Genomic DNA, 17,503 nt, shown 5'->3' with positions numbered 1-17,503 from the left:
ATAAAACATGAAAATAATCGCAACTTTAATGGTCATTCAACAGTTATTTACTGGTGCGCTTATTTTACGCGCAAGGGTAATACCCTTAATACTGGAACATACAGAGGTAGACAATTTGTCCACTCACGATTTGAAGCATCCGCAGTAGTTTACGAGTTACTGCTGGAATGCAGTCCTGGACATTTGTATCATTTCCATAGAAATTTTGCTACAAAATACAGCAGTTACGCAAATGCAGGACGATGTTTAGTATCAGGTAAAGATGCGTAAAAACCTTATGTTTAGACTGACTTTTAAAGCCTCTTATTTAATAGTCTATAAAAAATTTAAAGCTAACAAGATATTAAAGAACGTTACTTTTATAATAAATATAATTTTCTAAAAATATAAAAAAAATCTTGCATAATAAGTCGCCGTTGAAAATATCATATTTAAGAGAAATAGTATCAAATTGATCGCTTGTTTACGAGAAAACTCTTTGCAACCGTTTTTAAGATTAAACAGATTCGATCAGAAAATATACAGTTCTTGCATAAAACTCGTCGTTACGTGCGCTCTTAATAAAATTCGCCACTACCAAAGTTTTATGCGACACGGACATAACCAAAAGATCCCGCACTAACTCCTTTTAGAGGATGTCTCTCGGCGATAATCGCGACGTTGCTCGGTGCAAACAATCCTTCCACTCACGCGGCGGTCTATGCGCGCCCGAGCATGTTGCCGTTGAAGAGCCGCGGTAAAGTAAGAAGAATGGTTCGCGACTCGCGGGGATGCCCGAGAGAAAATCGCGAAATGTGTCTAAAGAGCGGGCTAGTGAAGAAAAAAATGGCGCGTATAGCGGCGCAGGAAGCGAAGGGTGCAAACTGTCAGATACGAGCGGGAAGAATGAAACGCGAGAGAGAAAGAGAGAGAGAGGAAGAGAGAGAGGAAGAGAGAGGGGGTGAAGGAGACGCACAGAGAGGGGTCGAACAGAAAAAAGAAAGAGAAGTAGAGAAAAGTCGGAGCGAAGAGAGACACCGCGCTCTCGCAGACTCTGTCAGTCTTGTAGTTATCCGACCGTCCTCGTCGGCTCTTCGCGTCCTCGTCTCGTCCCTCTTTCGTTTTCTACTTCCATCCTCTTTTTTTCTCCTCGTCGCCCAGGTGCTTTCAGCATTCACGTTTCTTTGTCGCCATCCGCCGTCTCTTTGCCGTCGATCGTCATCTTTCCTCGTTTGTCGTTTCTCTTGCGTCCTTTCTTTTCCTCTCGTTCCCGAACACTGTGCTTTAGCTCTCTCTTTGTCTGGTCCACCTTCTCTTCAACCGTCTACCTATCTCTGTTCGCTCGCATCGTCGCACTTCCTCTCCTTCTCCTTCTCACTCTTTCCCATCGGTTTCGCTCTCCCTCTCTCCATCCTTGTGCTCATAATCGCCTCTCTCTCTTCATCCCCAGCACCCACAGTCATCTCTCTCCCACTCGTTGAGTGCAGTACTACATCCCCCTCGGTTCTCCTCCCACGCTCCCACCACTCCCATATCTCGACACGGTGCGAGCTCGCAGTCCGCCGGCGACTCTTGAATGGGAGCGACGGGTTCACAGCTCCCGAGCGTGCAGCGGGTGTCACGTTTCCGTCGACGGAAATAAACGTACACCACGCGTGGCGGTGTCACAGCGCGATCCTCGTGCGTGCGTGCGTGCCCGTACGTTGCCGCGAGACGCGTCGGTATTTCGACGGTCGCCCTCACATTTGTCGGCCGTTGCATTTGTTCGGATTTTACGAGGATGCAGCGCATCTCATCGGATTGCGCCGTTCCGGCGGGATAAACTTCTGTGTGAGTTTCTGAATGAAAATTATTCGCACAGTGCATAGACGACGAAAACGCGAACAACAAAGCAACAGCGATGATCTCGCAGCTAAACTAAGCGACGACTACTTCCATTGGCGCGAAATCGGAGCCGGTGAATGAGGGAGAGGGAGAGGCAAAGGGAGAGGGAGAGAGATAGAGATAGAAAGAAAGAGAAAAAGAAAGAGTCCCGAATTTTTTCCGTCCAATTGCTCGGTTATTCCATTTTTCTGTGAGGGGAATTCGTGTATCTTCTATCTATTATAGTGTATCATTACGACGCATTCGTTCTGTAGAAACTCTTGAAAGAACAACTGTGATACGACTGTGAATCTTTTATACGCAAATGAAACATACACCCTCCCGGTTTACGTTACGCATCATTAAAGTTTATACGCGTAAGAGCTAAATTTCTTTGGCCGTAAGTTTTAATGGAATTGGATATTGCACCAAGTTGCGCGTAAAAAAGTAAAGTTTACCATGAAGGGAGATAAAGTATAAGATGTGACTAGATTTCAGAGTAAAGATTACAACGGAGTAAAAAAAAAAACTAATCGGTGAAGTTAATGCGAGAAACACAATGGCGTAATACATTTGTAAAAAAGGCAAATGCAAAAAAGTTAATGAGGTAATATATTCGTATTAATGATCCGTGCAGCTTGACGTAACTTGTACCACTGAAATTTAATTCAAATCCAAATTAATACATACGTGCTCGAAATATGTGTTTGACAGCACGTATGTAACGCTTCTGACAACCGGTAGGTTGATAAACAGCGCGGAGCGGAGTGTGCAACGGCGGATTATTGGCAAGTATAGTTAGGAGACACACGAATACACGATAAGAGCGTTTCACCGCCCCAGAGTGGCCTAATAAAATTGCATGCGGCATGAAAAATTCATAATTCTATGAATGAATGGCGCAAGTTTACGATTCGCGTACAGCTTTTCGCGCGCGGTGCACACGATGCACCGGGAAAGTGCAACCTATAATTTTGTCTCGATTGCGAGTTAACTTTAATGCACCCGGATTTTATGGGTATTACGCGTTTCGATGCAATCGCAGATACGTAGCTGAATTGTGTGCGCGCATATGTATATATATATATATATATATATATATACGTCGACGTATATAACACAATGCGTTAATCATGCCGATAACGTGAAAAATTAAAGCACTGGTCCGACTGTCACGCGATAAAGACGACTCGTGTTGGGGACTCCAATTACCGCAGCTCGTGGCGTAAACAGCATCTAGAACCGACGATAAACTTACAACGCTTCCCATGTCTGGCTGTGGAGGAAGTTCCGGAATTAGAACGGCGTAAAAACTTTAATCAGTCTGGACGTTTATAAAATCCGGCTGAGACACGCCGGTTAAACAGTATTCAAATATTCCGTCGGCCCCATTCTCATCATAACGGCGATTTTATCGGTACGATACCTGTAGTAGCATATATAAATATGTATACGCATTGTTTGCATAGTACGTTGCAACGCACGGCCGACGATCTTCGTATATCGTTATAAAAAAATGCAGAGGCAAAAAGAAGACTTATATGACGGCACGAAAAATCCGTCCTACCGTGCTACGTTTTAAACAAAGCATCGAAATGCATATCTGGCCCAACCAGAAATATCGCTGTCAAATTTTGGCATATTTGTATGGACGTCGGCGAGTTTTACTTTTTCGATGTAAAGTAAAGTCTCTTTTTTTTTAAATAAACATTGACATATCTTTGTGTGTGAAATACTTGCGATTACTTTTCATGCGACTGTTTCAAGAGAAACTGTTGCGAGAGAAGTTCTATTTTTCAGTATCGTTTCAGTATGGCACTCAAACTTATTCGATGATTGCGAAATTTGAACAAAGTTCTCGGAGTTTTATATAAAGTATTATTTGCAATAACTTTAAATTATATTTGCTTAACTAAAAATATGTGATTGCCGAGAGATATATAAATTGGAAAAAACGCGCTGCAATTTAATAATTAGATACCTATAAAGCGCATATTTTTCAGTAAACTATAATTTAAAATGTAATTTATGCAAAATTAAACACTATTAAACTTTTATATTGTAAAAATTGTTAGAAAAAGACGTAAAATTGTTCTCACATTTTTATTCGCAATCGATCTCTATATTACAAAATAATTTATATATATTCATATTATTCGCATTCATCCTAAAAATAATATAAAACGATCCATTGTTTAATTTTCAAAAATAAATTACAGAAAAATTTTTAGATTAATTAAAACATTAATTTTAAAATTTGTTTCGCTTAGTTGTGACTTAAAACGCCAATAAAAATTTCTTACGTTTATTCCGTGCAATTTTAAAGAAAGTAAGAAGACTTATTTTTTTGTACCAAATTTTTTATCCTCTTGCCTTATTGATTAAATATAATTATAACACACAATTTGTAAAATAATGGTAAATTATCTTAAAAGTGGTTGCTTGAAAGTGGACAAAATGGTTTCTAATCTCACTGGTTCAGCTGTCACCGCGCGAGCATCAATATTTTGACACGTTCACCCTCATTACCGCGAAGTCCCTGACGTTATTAAATTCACGTACCTATACTATAAACATTTATGCACATTGTTTACTTTGTAAACGTACTGACGTTTACCTTTCTCGGGGAAAGCATCACGCACCACAGCTGAACTTGAACCTAGGCTACATGGCGATTAAGGACATTGGTTGTTATAGTAACCTTAATCCTTCTAAACAAGGCGCTGATGAGATAAAATTTACGCAAATTGTATCACATCGTTTCTTTACCAAGATATATTTGACGAATATATATGCGAAATAATACGCGAAATAAAATAGTCGACGCGTAAATTATGAAATTTAAATTCACGTTTAATTTTTTTCAAATAGCATAAAATTTTTTACTTGTTTTTCTCGTAGTAATTGTGAAATATAAGTAATTATATTGTGAAATATAAGTAATTATGTATAATTATGTATAATCTTTAACATATAGATTTAAATGTATAGGTTTAAATGTGCAATAAACATGTGGCGGCAGTCTAATTAAAATTCGCTCTTATAATTATATCAACATATTTGTTTTTTAATAAATATATTTTGTTAATAAATATATTTTGTTATACGTGATAATTAAATCAATACATATAGACCATGTTTTAATTACGATTAAAAAATATTGAATGCTGATATATCTCGAGAATATAAAAATCTTCGTATAATTTTGCGATATAAAAATTTAACAATTTGAATTCAATTTTGCACAAACTATATTTGAATTCACAGTTTACTGAAAAAATACGTGTGTTTTATAACCTTCTAATTATAAAGTTTTAATTACTCACAGTATTTTTTTCTAATTTATACGTGAATTCCTCTACGGTTATATACCTTTTGAACAAACATAACTCCAAGTTATTGCAAATAAAATTCCGAGTGTTTTAACATAAAACTAAAAAAAAAATTTGTTTAAATAATTCGATAGTTAATTCAATATATTAAATCGTAGCTGATATACGTAGTTAACAAAAATATCTTTTAATATATAATACATTTAAGCAAATTTTGTAAAATATCAGCAAAGTAAACATTTTATGTGCTATTCAGTGTAGTATATATATGCAATTCTATATTATTTTTAATAATTAATAGTGCAGCCCGTGGTGTCGCGTTTAAATATAAATGATACGTTCCCACGTGAATATGCGCTATACGCGTTTGACTGGTTACAGAATTTCGCCAATGCTACTAACGCTCGTAACGAGTTTCGTAAACTTCTGCTTCAGTTTGATATCAACGCCGTTGACCCATATATAAAGCAATCGTGCTTAACAAATTCAAATTTCAATTGGCGCTATCTGTGAACTATTATCCTTCGTTCGTTTCGAAACTAGGTCCATCCTGTCAGCTTTATGAAACAACGGCGGCGCGTCTCAAAGCGAAAAATTATTAGTAACGACCGTTAAACCATGCGCGATGTTCATAAATCGACACAGTTTATCATAAGGGAGCTGTATAAGCACATACTTTGTTCGCTCGACGGTATCTAGCTCGTAACGGCACCTTAATGAAGTCGTAAAAGACCGGTGAAGTGTGCTGGCGGCCCCTCTCGAGCGCAGCTTTATAGTTTCGATCGGATCATCGATCGTCGGAAATGCATTATTTTGTCTCACGTTAATGCAGAAAATAACCGAGTATAGATTTTATTGGATATCAGCCGCGTTATGATTATAAGTCATCGCGTGGCGATACATCTATGGTATACACATATATTTCATTAGTGTGTGTTGACGATTTTTCATTATCTAGTTTCCTGTCTTCGCAAAAAAAAAAAAAAAAAAAAAAACGTTAACTGTGCGTTGCAGAACGAAATTAAAATATGAAATGCTAATAAGACGTTATTTGCAAAATAAATAAAATTGATAAAATATCTTAAAATCCAAAATTAACGTTAAAGGAATTTATAAGCAACTTATAAGGTATTGCACGTGAAAATTCGACGATTTCTTTTTCCAAAATTTTAGTATTGATTTTCATTTTAGTTATTCAAGCTTTTGGTTTTTTTTATTTTTCAAACTTTGACATGGTAATAAAATGCGGCGTTTCAAGCATTTTTATTGAGCGACGCGTGTATTAACACTAACAGTTTTGTTTGCAAACATATGCAACGTTTGCAAATATTCAGACCGACAATGACTTGAAATTAAAGTAGATAGAACTCATAGAGCGCACAAGCTCTATGATTTTATTGATCCGTGAATAGACCCGATATATACTCGCTGAATAACCACGTACCATAGCTCAGTTTGTGTAACCATTCCATTCAACCATGTACCATGCAAAGAGCCGCTGACGAGTTTTCCTTCTCTCTACCACCAATATATACATATGAATTTGATATAATCTGCCACAATGCAAATGCATGCCATGATCGCGAATATCCAAGCGGTACCTACCTACCTCTCTCTTAAGCTTCAGTGTTACTGCTCTGGTTGATGGTTCTAGCGGTAATCACAATTGAATTTCAGCAAAATACCTCTAATCTGTGCATAAAAGGAAATCATATTTTATGTGTCACCGCAACATAATTTAATCAATGCTGATCAAAGAATAGAAATCTAAAGAATAGAAATCAAAAAATAGAAATCAAAGAATAGAAATCTAATTCTATAACCTCTAAGTTAATTATAAAACTATCTAAAATCACAAATTGCTTTTAGACAATCTATAAATAATATTTAAATTTGGTGGATTTTTCATGTATTTCGTATTAAATGTTTAAAAGAGTGATGACTAAAAATATTGGTAAGATAAAAACTTTTTGAAAGAATTCTCATTGTAAAAAATTAAAATAAAAGTATAAAAGTATGAATTTAACAATTTATTAATAATTTATTTTAACGATTAATGTTATGTTAAACATTTTAATAGATTTTGTAGCATAAGATTAATCGTTAATAAATAAATGATTAATGATAAATTGTTAAATTCATATTTTTATCCTTTTATAATTTGTATAAAAAAAATTTAGAAGCTTCGTCAATCTTAACATAAACATTCTAGATATACAAAACTAATATTGGCATGCTTTCAAAATCGAAAAATTGAACACATATGCATTTCATCACGACATACGGCCAACTCATATAAATTGTACGGCATGTAAGCGAATGAAAAGCACGCGCGGACGTTGATGAGAATAACTTCTCAAAGCTCTTCAGCGCAGACTGCACGATTTGCACAATCGAAGCAAGGAGCCTCTGACGAGTTTCCCGCGCTTTGTCGGCCACGTCCGTATGCAGCGCGTATAATTCTCGCCGATGTAAATGCGCGCAGTTTGCTGCAGACAATCGCGTAACGAAGTAACCGCGCCATACGCCCGGCTACTGTGGCCAGCGAACTGCGCCGCGTCGTATGATAACGCCGACTGTTTCCGACACGGTAGCTTCCGTAGACGCGAGAATTCGTGAAACCGAAAAGTCCGGTTCGCGGCGTGTATGCGGCACACTAGTCGGTCGAGCAACGCACGAACTTCAATTAGCGACCAGGCAATTAACAGAGTACACGAGGCGCTCGCTTACCGCTCCGAAAATTCTCCCGCGCGGTGTGAGAGATGCAGCGCTAAGGCACCCTATGCAAATTAATGGTTCGGAGGTCACACCCTTCTTTTTTCTCTCATTCTCACACTTTCTCTCTGCCTTCTCTCGAAGGCTCGTCGTTTTCGCGCTGCATCGTGCGCTTGTCCATCGTCGTACCGATAAATACAACCCCGAAGCATGAAAAAAAAAGAAAGACGAAGCAAAAGCGGTTCTCTTGTACAGCTAATATTGTATGTCGGCACAAGAGTAAACGCGTGTCGTCGCTATAGAAAGCTTAACTTGTCGATAACAAGAGCTTTAGAAAGTTTAGTCGACGCGAAACAAATGCGCTGTATGAAGTGATAAACGTTAACGTTAATATATCATCATAAAAAAATCAGTCACAAAGTTTTCTGCTGTATGATTGTTGTTAGAAGAATTTTCCATTTCTCTAGAAGAATTCTCTAGTCAAAATTGTCTTGAGCAATCATAAATTTGTCTAAACACGGTGGCAAAAAGCATGTTCTTGTACGCGTGTGATTAATTACGTCGTTCCGAGAATGATTGTCTCCAGAACAAATTTCAATTAGCACTCGATAGCAATTAATAACATGTACATGGTGCTCGTTTGGCGACACGCGAACCAGCTATTTGCGAAAAGCATTTCTAATTAATAAGTTTCATCTCCCACCCTTCGTTACTCTTCGTTACATGCGCCGCTCATTCGGTTCCCCCGTATTCTCCCTCGCTGGCGATAAATAACGGCAGATGTGTGCGCCGTAACGCACTCGTATCTAACATTCGTTTCGTCCATAGCGCAGCTAAATGCACGGAAATCGATCGACTGGCGCACGAGACTCCGATTTCGCAAATAAGACCGCCGACAGGCCACCAGACACACCGGAAGATACTCGAGGACGCTTATCGCGCGTACTCTCTCCAAACAACAGATGTATCCGCAGTAAGTACCTGTCATAGTGGGCGTCACCACGACCGACACGTACAATGACAATATCGTGCGACAACACACCAACGTCCCTTAATCCCCGCTGACGGAAATGCACACACTCGCGGCGGCGCCGTAAACCGAAAGCGCAAACCCAGGACTGACAGTCCCGTCCGGAGTGTGTTCTTGTTCTCGAGTGTCGTCGAGGCGAACGCGCGCCTTCGACTCGTCAGAAATTGCTCGTCTCGTTTCGGAGGCCGAGAGGTCGGTCCGAGAACGAGGGTGCTCGTCCGCTCTACGCAACACACGAACATCGACGCGGTAATCTAACGTGATCGTGCCGGCCGAATGGGATAATTGTCGGCCGAGAAAACGGAGTGATGGCACGTCGAGGTACGATTCGTCTCGGCGTGCGTGTGCGAGTGTGACTTACCAGTGCTGAAGTGCGAGGGAAGATCCTGGGATCCGTGTCGGCACACGCGTAGATCGCTGGTTTCGGCAAGCAAACTTCACGTTGCGGCTCGTATGCGCAGGTGAGTCGACGTTATTAATTTCTAAAACAACCAAGATGCATGTCTCCGTGTAGACGATTGTTTATTTCTTGTTTATGTAGAGAAATGAAATTTCTAACTCGGTAATCTTGTTAAACTTGATGGATATCTAAGGGGTTCTGTGTGAGTTCAAATGTCTGAATTCAAATGTCTGAAATATAGTCGAAAACCAAAACTAGAAAAAGATAGACGAGAAAATTTGCATAAAAGATGTAAAATCTGATAAAAATCAGAAATTTAATTTCAACGCCATTGTACGCAATAATCAAAGTGAAATTTGCATTACAGGATTGTGCGTAACTCACGCTCGCGCTATAGTAATCCACTTATAAAGAAACTGCACAGCTGCATTACGTGTAAGTTAGAACTTTAGCCAGCTTTCAAGTTCTTGCGCGCAAAGTTGATGACATTCTTAGTATAGGACTCTTGCAAAACTTTATATACTGAGCAAATAATTTCATTAAAACTATTGAAATATAAAGTATAAAATGTGTATATAGAAAATATTTAGGAAATTCTCTTATATATGTGCTTACACATATGCTGCCGTGATATTGATTTCATTCTTCATAATTATGTTTCAGTAACAGATTTTATTTTATAGTAAAAAGTACAAAAATATAAGAAATTTTTAATTAAAATGTTTACTTGAAGAAAGAATGTTTCTCTAAGTTTGTCTAAAGAAAAATGCTTGTGCTTGTCTAAAGTTTATGTATAGTTTTTATACTTTTTGTCAGATTTCCATGTGATCTTGTAACCACTACATAGCATAAAAATCGGCTGAGTGTAGGACACGTCATACATAACTTTGATAATCCGTCCTAGTAGTTTATGACATGATCCACTTAAAACTTCTGGATTGTATCTGTAGATAAAAACTCGAAGAATTTTTATGAATATCTCTTTATAATCTTCAAGTATAGCGACTATGCATTCTCTAACATGAAATATCTTGTAAAAATATATTATAAAAGTTACTCTCGTATATTTTTCTCAGATAAACGCTCAACATTAAATTATGTCAAATGTGTACCTCAATTTGCATTTTTTATCAGTCGACTTTTGCATGTAGCAAAAAACGACTCACATCTAAATCGTGTAACTAAATTTTTATTAAGATAGCAACTCATTAACACTGTAAACGCTCGGACACTTTTCACACGATAAAAATCTCAACTTCAGTTTTTCGCATTTTTAACAGGCAACACAACGTGATATACGAACCAATAAAACATATCTATCCTTCAATCTGACAATTAACTTTATTCGCGGTGCGTTCGCGCACAAGTGCTACACGAGTGTCCAATCGATTTTTGAGTTTGGTTTCGAGGAGATAGCGGCACTATGCTTTCGCCGAGTGAGTCCGCGTTCAATCGTTATTTTCTGGAAAATACGTTTCCGCAGACTTATAGTGCCGTTAATCTGTCGCCGCTAAATGGCGTTACGCGTCATACGCAGCGGAGCACCGCATTTCACGCATTAAAATTGTTTTTCTAAATAAATGTGAATTCGCAAAAAAATAGTCGAGCACTGCGTCAGCTGATAAATGCAGCGTAAAATCAAGCCGCTGCTGCGTATGTTTTTTTCCATAAAAATGCTCTATATTTTAATTATGTGACGCGTCGTTTGCTCTCTTCCTTTCTCTCTTTCTCATTACCATGCTCATCCAAAAATAATATATCGCTTGCAAATATCAGACATGAGGTAAATCACGATATAAAATGATGACAGCTATTTATATTTTAGCCATAATCCGTGTTCAGCAGCGAAACTGCGGTATACACAGTGCGATGCAATTAAAACCATGCAGGGGATTTTTACGATACACACGTAAACACGATATTATCCCTCGTGTAATCCATGACCATAATTAATGCGACAACTCAGAGCGTAATTACTTTGGAGAATGATATTTTAGTATATTCATATACGTATACGAGCGCACACACAAGCAGCATGCGGCATACTTAACGCTTTAATATCAAAAATTTGTGCACCAGTTGCTTCTCTATCAAATGCGTTTATTGCGAAAGCCATTACGTACTTTGATACAAATAAAAAAAAAAAAAACTGTACACAACAGAATAGCGCACGCCTTGTTATATTGCCCAAATCGATCTTATTATTTTAACACCTTTATAATAAAAAAAAATGTTTAAAACGCTCAACAGATTACGTTGTTCAGAAATCTGACTCAGACGCGAAGCGTCTGAGTCGAAAATTTGAAAATATTTATCGTAAACTATTTAAATGAACGCTAAAAATGTTTAAATATTGTATAACTTTGACCGAAATTCGAAACCAATTCTGCACACCTCTTTCTCGCAGTATAATTAATTTCGAACGGCAGCTTCAGACAACAAGTGCAATATTACAGTTTCGGAATGCACAGAATGTCTGCTTTGCGGTACACGCGCAGACCGCCCGACACGAGAGCTGCGATCTGACGAGCAAATCCCGGCCACAAATTCGACTTGCACTTTCACGAGGGCAGATCCGCTAGTTGGACCGTAATATTTGTGGTCACCGTAGAATGCCTCAACAACCCTTTAAAGCACCCGCTCGTCTCTTCAGCGATTGTCGACGCGTGGCCCGTACGTTCGCTTTTCGAGATCGCTCTCTGTCCCCGCTCTGTGTCTCCATCCGATCAGCATTTCCCTTCAACAATTGTCGCGCGAAGTTCTCCGCGTGCTAAAGAATGTCATTAAAGCAATACCGGAAGCGCACCGCTGAATACCGCAACTCAGACTGTTGCGAAATTACGTGGAAGTGATTTTCTCGAAACTACACGCAGAAGATAATGAGTACGACTCTGTTCATTTGTTAAGCGGAATAACCGACAGGATTATTAGAATTCTGCGCGTCGTAATAGCGATGGAACGACAATACCTCTCTGCGAATATGTTGCTTTGTCTCAAATTCCGACGTAATATATTTGCAAAATGTATAGTGATGCTTAATGCTGTACTTATTGTTAGTGCGACATTTCAATGTTATTTGGTTTACTCGTTCGAGCATAATTTATATTCAACATTTAATAAAATTTTTATCTAAAATCCGAACATGTAATCGTATACTGTATACTGTAGTTAATATTTAACGCTGAACGAACACGGAGGCTGATAATACGCGTCTTTTAATTAATCTATGTCACGATAATACGTTCGCTTTCGCAAAAGAAAGCAAACTCGTGATAAAAGAATTCAGACGAGAAATAATTCAGGCGAATATATTTCCAATAGATCGAGTGAAAACGGCGACAGTTGTCGGTCTGCGCTTGACACCTGCAAGGCAAATTAATTCGCGACAGCTGACTCGGTTGTCAGTTCGATTAAGTGCTGGGTGGAGCTGAGTGGTTGTGTAACAAATTAGATCTGACTATGCCGACTGGTTTATAGACTGCGTACGTGCTTGAGATCATGCAATATTGCACACGAAACCTAAGCCATAAACTATTATCGCAATATCAACATTCAATATCGCAAATCTAATTTCGGCACTATAGATATACATAGGCACGTATTATACTGTCTACTAACTTGGAACACGTATTGGAAAATGGTTGAGTTGCAACGGTTTGGCTTTATTTCTTTATTTCTCTTCTGCAAACAATTTGTAAGCTTTCAGCAATTTGGAGAGCAATTTAAAAAGAAATAAAAAAAAAAAAAAAAAAAAAAATACAATGAAACTCTAATTCCGATGCTATTTTCAAAAAGTGTGTCTCGAATTAAATACCACAAATTAGTTAATTCTGCTGTACAAGATTAATTGTAATTGTAATTTCTTACTACACAAATGTAGTATAAGAAAAAATAATATTCAACAAAATATAATCCATCTCCAATTAATCATGATGTTAAAATTAGATAAGTAATCACTAGATGTTCGTGCAAGATTTATTATCTTTTGTAATTTTATCAAATTCTTTCTGTAAAAATATTTATGTTATATTTTTAAATCAAAAGTCTTTTCAAAGTTTATTATACATGAACAGAGATAATTGTTAGATGGCATTACAGTTCAAAACTTTCCGTAATAAAGTGCGGTAATTATAATTGGTACATTAGTAAAGAAAATTAATATCTAGATTTTGTCTAATTGTCAAAGCCTCCGCATATTAAATAAATTTATATGGCACTGCACATTTCATATTATCGTATGTCACATATTTCATTTAGTCGATAATTTACTTATTTAAATAATCGTTTAAACCATTTTCCACACAATTATTACACTATTCAAGTCAATTTCTATTCTTCTTTGATGTTATTCAATCTTGCGATGAAATATGTCATTATCTCATTATAGGCTTCTGTCAATTCAGAGTTAATGATGGGTAGTGAATACATCTATATTTGCATTAAACGCGATTACTCGGCAACTCGATTAAATATTTCTGCCCGCTAATATACAAAATAATACATTCTTGATTTCAAAAAAATTCAATAAAATGTTAATTTTATATTGCTACAATTTATCGAATACGGGTATAAAAAGCAATTATATCTCTTAAATCTGTAATTAAAAACCTGTAATTAGTATTGCGCAAGAATGATATTATGCAAGAACAATCGGTTGAGGTAATAAAAGTGTACAATCTGATCTTCTGATATGCATCGGGAGAGCTTTTTCGTATTTCGCAGTCAATTCAGAAAGATTTAAGGATCTAACGGTTTAACGATTTTGCGTCGATCATCGTCAGTCGAGGTATTTACTTCACACTGGCAAACTGCAAGGGATAAAGGAAGGAAAGAAGTGCCGAAGGAAGGAAGAAAGCTGGAGAGAACGCCACGAGGAAAGGGCGATCCATCAAAATCAAAAGAGCACCACCGCAAGCGCCAAGGGTCGTTTACTTTCTCTGCTCCCCGCAGGTACTTCGTTATTTTTCGAGACGCCTCTTATCTTTTTTTTTTCCTTTGTCCTCTCCGTTTGTGTCATTATCCCCGTACCTATATGTGACACTGGCGAAGTGGCCAGATAAATGATATAACAAACAACTAGAGACAAAGGACTATAGCCCTGATCTCAAATGAACACGTCTCGAAAAGCACGAACGCTCGAAAGCAGAACAAATATATTTCGTGAAATCGAAAAATTTCACAAATTTTAGAAATATCCCGCTGATCGATAAATAATTATAATTAGATGGAAATTAGTGTACCAATTAATATTTTATTAATATCCCGATATCAAGTAACTCTCGTTTATTTCTAGCAACAGCCCGATATTGTACTCTGAAATTATTGACCTGTTTACTCCGAATTACAGAGTTTTCTAACCAAAAACAATTCTACCACACATTATACCTACATCGCGAGTGTAGAAAAGTTCGTCTGAAGAACTAGGCGCTAACTGGATAAGACATCAACCTGCCGAGTTTAATAAGACATTGCGCCGTGCACTTTAACTATTCAGATAACATCACTGTCGCTTGATGTGCGTATCGCGAGTTTTCCGCCGCTCGAATGCCTGAATAATTGGAAATTCAATAACTCGACGTTCGGTACAACTTGAGACTGTAAGCAGTATGCTACGTAAAGTAACACTATCGTCGCTCCGCCAACTTGATGATGATTTAGTAGCGCGGAAGGAAATACGTATGAGAGCACAGCGGCTCAACGGGGGCGGAGTTGCGCGCGCGGGCGCGTGAATCTATTTAAGCGCGACACTGAGAGAATCACGAAGTGAAGGGTGAAGAGAGGAGAGAATAATGGATGGTGTACCCGTAATGTCACATGCAGTATGCCGAAACCACGCCGTCCACACTCTCGGCTGTGTTAATCAAACGGCGTACAGGGTGGCGCTGCGGAAAAGGTGACCACGGTAGCCAGGGACGGACAGGCAGGTAAGGGATGGGCAAGGTGAGCCGTCGGCACGAATACCTATATGGAAACACGCTAGAAATCACGCGTGCGATGTGATTGTCGCATACCGATTGCCTCGGATCGGTTCTCGGCGCCGTGTAATTTAACGGCCAGTCTGCCGCTAATCCACGGCCGATATTCCGACCGGAGATCGATTTTCAGCCCGAATTATCGCTGGCGTGAACCACGCCCGAACAGGAAATCGCATTGATGAATCCACATTAAAATTTAGCGTCAATTAGATCTGCAATAATTATGAGAGTAACTACAAGCGGCGTTTGAAGTGTTCCGTACTTGTGCGCGTATGTGGAATGTCATTCATTTGCGTAATGGAAAAATGGATGTATGGGAAATTGCAAATTTTAATTTTGTGCGCATAATATTTTGCAATACGTAATATCGCGAAATTACCAACTATTTTTAATGAAATATCTAGAACAAGAAACAAAAAGCTTTTATACAAAAATTCAAACAGATCAATAAAAATATAAAAATAAAATTACGCAAAAAATAAATTATTTTATTTCCTATGTACACGTGGTTATATTATTATATATATTTTCGCGTCGACTTATACATATTTTTTTTAAAGTAGTAAAGTATCTTTTTAAAGTAGTTAAGTCCCTAGTATTTTGGCATCAAACAATCAATATATTTTGTATATATTTTCGTGGAAACACATTTGGTTTTAATATTACAAATATACACATTGAGTGTATTTCTGCATCTAAAATTTCACACATTTATAGCTCCGAAAAAAGAAAAACAAATTCCATACACATTCTCCATTACGTTGATGACCTGGGACAACAATTACACATCGATCCATTGATGCTGATCGCGCAGAGCGCAATGTTTCACGCGCCCACAGCTACAGTGAATATATCGAGGCAATACCGTGTGTTTTGCAGGCAATCAGGCAGGTCGATTGGCCGAAGAAGCTTTGGAAAACTGCCAGCGAGTTCCGAAGTCGTAAGCTTTGGCTGACCTCGGCTCCTCTATCCTAGAGAGATGGATTTTTTTCTCTCAGAACCTTTGTGTGTCTCCGGAAAGTAACTTCACGGCTGTATCCGTGTGCATTGTCCGCCGATGTGACAGATGTTCGTTCATATATGTACACACATGACACACACATGACACACACATGACACACGCGCGTGACCCGTACACACATAAACTAGCATTTTACGAGCGAGTATTTCCCCGGATGCGTGCGGTGGCATCGTCAGCATTTCTGCGTTCGCCAATGATACCGCTGCTAAAACGAATGCGTACCCATGGTAGTTCTCAATAATGGAACATTGAAAACTATTCGCGTTTCGCGTCTTTGTGTCAGTAGCAACAAAACGTATGATTTAATTCAAAAGTTCTGCCTTTTGCTTTTACGCTTATTTTATATATTAAATTATATAAATATAATTGAATAAGATAATTGTATAACTCTTAAATTTTTTACACGTCATGACTTAACTTATTAATTTAATTCTCGCGCAAAGTATCAAGCTATTCGTTAAACTCTCGATGATCGAATCGATCAAAGCGACTTGACAATTACGAAATCGTCGAAGAAGTGGCCGAATGGAAATGTAACGGTTGCGCTTAAGATCCGTAAGCCCTTCGCTGCTTTTCAGGAAATTACATTCCATTCATAACAGCTTCCACAACGCTTATCGCGAAAGGCATTTAAATAAATTTACACTGTCTATGTTTCCATGAACTGAGAAACGACAGTCCGCCTCAGCGGTTCTGAAGACGGTATCTACGAGGGTGCTTCAGATAACTTTTAATTGGGATGAACATAAATTTCCTTGCGTCAGAAACGTTCGCAAGCTTTATTGTTAAGGCCGAAACGATGATATTCATCGTCTGAAATAATAGAAAATGGTTCTGAATAGACAATAACTTATTATTACGAAGCACAGCCCTTACTACAACGCTCACGGCTGCACCGTAAATTTATTTTGTAATTAACAAAAACATTAATATTTATGATCGACAATAAAAATAGCAAATTGGTGCATCCATCCACTGGGACATGTCTCTTCATATGAATGTTACATGATGCACAAAATGCACATCGCTATAAAGCAATCGGTTTAGCCTCGAATTGCCACGTCCGCCATGTCTGCTTGAGTGGCTTGTGCGATTATTTGTATAATACGATGGACATTTCGGTATTGACACTGCGTAGTTTCTATTAGCGTGGGCAATATTTGAAATTGCGCAGCGCGAGCATCTGAG

At 38.1% G+C, this 17,503-nt stretch overlaps 2 protein-coding genes across 6 annotated transcripts in view; one reads left to right on the top strand and one right to left on the bottom strand.

The window, feature by feature from the left end:
• LOC105672535 (protein artichoke-like) overlaps window positions 1–17,503 on the bottom strand; it is a 386,355-nt gene that overhangs the window by 292,124 nt on the left and 76,728 nt on the right. For both annotated transcript variants that reach the window (XM_067353616.1, XM_067353615.1), the window contains one exon: window positions 9,281–9,401. The gene's annotated coding sequence lies outside the window, so the exon portion shown is untranslated. The remainder of the gene's footprint in view (window positions 1–9,280; window positions 9,402–17,503) is intronic.
• LOC105672536 (protein artichoke-like) overlaps window positions 1,680–17,503 on the top strand; it is an 80,411-nt gene continuing 64,587 nt past the window's right edge. For 2 of the 4 annotated variants that reach the window (XM_067353622.1, XM_067353623.1), the window contains exons 1-2: window positions 1,680–1,809; window positions 8,718–9,380. The gene's annotated coding sequence lies outside the window, so the exon portion shown is untranslated. Of the gene's footprint in view, window positions 1,937–8,717; window positions 9,381–17,503 lie in introns of all 4 variants that reach the window. The other 2 variants (XM_067353625.1, XM_067353624.1) reach the window with 2 other exon arrangements.

The sequence above is a fragment of the Linepithema humile genome, chromosome 4, assembly GCF_040581485.1.
Source record: "Linepithema humile isolate Giens D197 chromosome 4, Lhum_UNIL_v1.0, whole genome shotgun sequence".
In the NCBI taxonomy this organism is placed as follows: Eukaryota; Metazoa; Arthropoda; class Insecta; order Hymenoptera; family Formicidae; genus Linepithema; species Linepithema humile.
Note: the sequence above shows the minus strand (reverse complement) of the source record. Positions and strands in the feature narration are given on the sequence as shown.